This window comes from Lipotes vexillifer, unplaced genomic scaffold (genome assembly GCF_000442215.2).
Source record: "Lipotes vexillifer unplaced genomic scaffold, Lipotes_vexillifer_v1.1 scaffold815, whole genome shotgun sequence".
In the NCBI taxonomy this organism is placed as follows: domain Eukaryota; kingdom Metazoa; phylum Chordata; class Mammalia; order Artiodactyla; family Lipotidae; genus Lipotes; species Lipotes vexillifer.
Genome location: NW_006773723.1, coordinates 1,429,107 through 1,434,003, shown reverse-complemented (window position 1 = coordinate 1,434,003; position 4,897 = coordinate 1,429,107). Strand labels below are relative to the sequence as shown.

Genomic DNA, 4,897 nt, shown 5'->3' with positions numbered 1-4,897 from the left:
GGCATGTGGGATCTTCCCGGACTGGGGCACGAACCCGTGTCCCCTGCATCGGCAGGCGGACTCTCAACCACTGCGCCACCAGGGAAGCCCCTGAAACTCTACACAGATTAAGGAAAACATTTATTCCAGTTATCTCTTTCATGAGACTGAACTTTGTCTAAAGTAAAAGCAACTTGTTTCTTGTGGTTCCAGAGGTGTTTTTATTTAATTTATTTATTTTTGGCTGCGTTGGGTCTTGGTTGCTGCGCGCAGGCTTCCTCTAGTTGTGGCGACCAGGGGCCACTCTTTGTTGCAGTACGCGGGCTTCTCGCTCCGGTGGCTTCTCTTGTTGCAGAGCACGGGCTCTAGGCGTGCGGACTTCAGTAGTTGTGGCACGTGGGCTCAGTAGTTGTGGCTCACGGGCTTAGTTGCTCTGCGGCATGTGGGATCTTCCTGGACCAGGGCTCGAACCCTTGTCCCCTGAATTGGCAGGCGGATTCTTAACCACTGTGCCACCAGGGAAGTCCTGTTGCCCATTTTTAAACTGAGTTGTTTGTCCTGGGAAAATTATTTTAAAGCTTTGACCTTGGATCATTTCATTTTCTCGGTCAATGACCATTATTACTAATTATATTCACTTTTTTCCAAATGAACAAATTTTACTTTAAACTTAACTGAATTTTGAATACTGACTCCTTTCACTCTAAGAATTGTGAAGTTTTACTAGTTCTTAGACAATGTGAGATTTCTAAATACTGTAAGTAGAAGAATTATTTTGGTTGCGTTTAAAAATTGATTTGATACTGCTAATACATACATAATATTTTGCTATACCTTGTAAATTTTTAATTATATAAGTTGTTTACCTAAAAAAAATTAATGCTGAGATTTTTCAATAGCAATTTCATTTTTATTCCTCAACTTTACAGTTGTTTTGTTTTTGAGCTGTGAATAAGATGTTCTAAATGGATGTTAACTGGTTTACTCAGAAACTCTGACTAGCATCTGCTCTAAAGAAGTTCACAGGCGGACTTCCCTGGTGGTCCAGTGGTTAGGACTCTGCACTTTCACTGCCGAGGGCCCAGGTTCAATCCCTGGTTGGAGAACTAAGATCTCACAAGCTGCATGGCGTGGCCAAAAAAAAAAAAGGAAGTTCAGTGGATGTGGAAGAACCCCATGATTCTGTGATTTTTAGCTTGAAAAGGGGATGATGTTTGTTGGCTTAGATGGTTATCTACAAATCACCACCATCTCTCTTTCAGGCTATTTAAAAGCTGTTCAACTGATCTCCTTGCTTCCACTTTTTATCTAGAGACCATTGTCTACAGAGCACCCAGAGAGATCTTTAAAACATATGAATCAGAGAATGTCACTTCTCTGATTAAACAAAACAATAAAACATTCCAGTGGCTTCCCATCACACTTAGAATAATATCCAAATCCTTAACCAGGCCTATCAGAGCCTACATTGATTTGGTCTCATCTCCCTTCCCTGCTTCTCAGTCACTGTATTCCCTTGACATCGGCCTTACTCATGTGCCGGGTGTTTTTACTGTTTCCCTCTATCAAGAAAGTTCTTCTGTACCCACTGATCCTTGCCTAGCTTACTTCCTTACTTCATTCAGGACTCAGATGTCATCTTCTCAATGATACCTTCCATAAACGTCTAAATACCTCTTTCTGAAACACTTCCCTGTTTTATATTTCTTCACAGCACCTAAAACTAGCTTGTTGCGTGAGGCTCTGTGTTTACTTGTTTAACACTCTTCTCCATTAGAGCTTTCACTTCACTCAGACAGGGACCTTTCTCAGTCTTATTTTATCTCTAGTGACTAGAGGAGGGCTTAACGCATAGTAGTCACTCAAGGACTATTTAATGAATAAACCAATGAAAAAACTGGAATTGAAAAAATTTTAAAGGACTCTTTCCCTCACCCCAAGTATTATAATTTTGATAAAAGCCCCGAATATTTTTTTTTTTTTGGACATCTTGCTTTATTTATTTATTTATTCATTTATTTATTTGGCTGCATCGGGTCTTAGCTGCAGCGCACGGGCTCTTTGTTGCAGCGTGTGGGCTTCTCTCTAGTTGTGGCATGCAGGCTCAGTAGCTGCAGCACGCGGGCTGTAGAGCACACGGGCATAGTTGTCCCGCAGCATGTGGGATCTTAGTTTCCCCCACCAGGGATTGAACCTGTGTCCCCTGCACTGGAAGGCGGATTTTTAACCACTGGACCACCAGGGAAGTCCCAGCCCTGAATATTTGTTTCCTAGGACTGCCGTTCAAAGTTTCACAAACTGGGTGGCTAATGGTAAATTTTATGTTATGCTGTATAATCTGGGTGGCTTAAAACAAGAGAAATTTATTCTCTCACAGTTCTGGATACCAGAAGTTCAAAATCAAGGTGTCTGCAGGGTTGGTTCCTTCTCAGTGCTCTGAGGGAGACTGTTCCATGTCTCTCTGCTAGTCTCTGGTGACAGCCAATGATCCTTGGCTTGTAGATGCATCTGTCCAGTCTCTGCCTCCACCTTCACATGGCTGTCTTCTTATGAAAACACCTGTCATAATGGATTATGGGCCCATCCTAATTCACTATGACCTCATCTTAATTTAACTAACTATATCTCTAATGACCTTATTTCCAAATAAGGTCACATTCTGAGATACTGAGGGTTAGGATCTCAATGTATCTTTATTTTGGGGGGTGTGAAGAGGTGAGGAGGAACTGACATAATTCAACCCATAACACCCTGTAACCAACTGCTTTAAGATCTTCAATATCTCATTATTTTTAAGAAGATATTGGACCCTAAGGCAAGACACTGGAATTAAAAGTGTAGGAAATGTAAATAACACCAGTGGTTTCTTTAAATCTGTTACTATTTCATACAAAAATGACAGTTAACAAGTTCAGAGATACTTATTAGTTGGATTAAATGTTTAGTAATCAATTTTCAGGTCCACTTTAAAAGAGTTTGCTGTTTTGGGGACTTCCCTGGTGGCACAGTGGTTAAGAATCCACCTGCCAATGCAGGGGACACGGGTTCGAGCCCTGGTCGGGGATGATCCCACATGCTGCAGAGCAACTAAGCCCATGCACCACAACTACTGAGCTTGCACTCTAGAGCCACAGCTACTGAGCCCGCGTGCCACAACTACTGAAGCCTGCACACCTAGAGCCTATGCTCCACAGCAAGAGAAGCCACCGCAGTGAGAAGCCCGCACACCGCAACGAACAGTAGCCCCTGCTCACCGCAACTAGAGAAAAGCCCGTGCACAGCCATGAAGACCCAACGCAGCCAACAATTTTAAAAAAGTATTTTTTTAATTAAAAAAAAAAGAGTTTGCTCTTTTGAATAATGTTCACTCTGTTCAACATTTTACATTATTATTGTGCAGGGTGTGAAGGAAGAGGGCCCTATCCTTTATAACTATTCTTCTCCAGAGATAGTAGGAGAGAAGGTTATTTTAAAAAACAGAAAGTAAATCTCAGGCAGGCATACACTTAAATATTTATAACTAGAGACCAAAATTCGTGCTTCACATTTGCCAGTTCTCCCACGTCCCTTAATTGAACAGATGGGTTTTATACTGTGCCCTAAAAAAACAAACAAAAAAAACCCAGCTAACTTGATTAGTTTTTTTTTAACCTCAAGTGTAGAAATGTACTTAGAAGAATTGACCCTCTGTCAAACATCTCCTGCTCCAATTCAGATACACAGAAGTTGAGTAACACGATTGTATTAGTTTCCTTAGGCTGCCGTAACAAATTACCATAAACTGGGTGACTTAGAAAAACGGAAACGTATTCTCTCATAGTTCTGGAGGCTTGAAGTCCAAAATCAAGATGTTGGCAACGCCATGCTCCCTCTGAAGGCTCTAGAAGAGAATTTGTTTCATTCCTTTCTCTTAGCTTCTCGTGGTCGCTGGCAGTCCGTGCTGTTCCTTGGCTTGTAGACTTAACACTCCAATCTCAGTCTCTGTGTTCACATGGCTTTCTTCCCTGTGTTTATGTGGGCCTCCAAATCCCCCTCTTCTTATAAGGACACCAGTTGTCGGGTGTCAGGCCCACCCTAATGCCATATGATCTTATCTTAACTTGATTACATCTGCAAAGACCCTATTTCCAAATAAGGTCCTAAGTACCAGAAGTTAGGACTTAAACATATCTTTTGGGGAACACAGTTGAACTCAGTATAATTATTTTAATTTTTTTTAAATAAATTTATTTATTTATATTTGGCTGCATTGGGTCTTTGTTGCTGCGCACGGGCTTTCTCTAGTTGAGGCGAGCAGGGGCTACTCTTCCTTGCAGAGCACAAGCTTCTCATTGCAGTGGCTTCTCTTGTTGCAGAGCACGGGCTCTAGGCATGTGGGCTTTAGAAGTTGTGGCACGTGGGCTCAGTAGTTGTGGCTCACGGGCTCTAGAGCTCAGGCTCAGTAGTTGTGGCTCACGGGCTTAGTTGCTTAGCGGCATGTGGGATCTTCCCGGACCAGGGCTCGAACCCGTGTCCCCTGCATCAGCAGGCAGATTCTTAACTACTGGGTCACCAGGGAAGCCCTATTTTAATTTTTTAATGAGAAAAATAATACATAGTTTCTAGAGTTCAATAGTTCTACTATATTATAATAAACCTAGGAGCGTCTTGTTCCATCTCAGTATTCTACCAGTTCCTGCTCTGCTGAGGCAAGAATGTTCACTGTTTTAAATTGCTCCTAACAATATTTAGCTCCATATTAACTCACATCCCAATTTTAGATATTATCTATTAATAGATATTACTGGGGGCTTCCCTGGTGGCGCAGTGGTTGGGAGTCCGCCTGCCGATGCAGGGGACGTGGGTTCGTGCCCCGGTCCGGGAAGATCCCACATACCACGGAGCGGCTGGGCCCGTGAGCCATGGCCGCGGAGCCTGC

General features: G+C 42.6%; 1 non-coding gene across 1 annotated transcript; it reads left to right on the top strand.

The window, feature by feature from the left end:
- The first annotated feature begins 1,012 nt into the window (after positions 1 to 1,012).
- Positions 1,013 to 1,085, top strand: TRNAE-UUC (transfer RNA glutamic acid (anticodon UUC)). The gene has a single exon. It is a non-coding gene; the product is annotated as a tRNA-Glu (tRNA).
- The last annotated feature ends 3,812 nt before the right edge of the window (positions 1,086 to 4,897 follow it).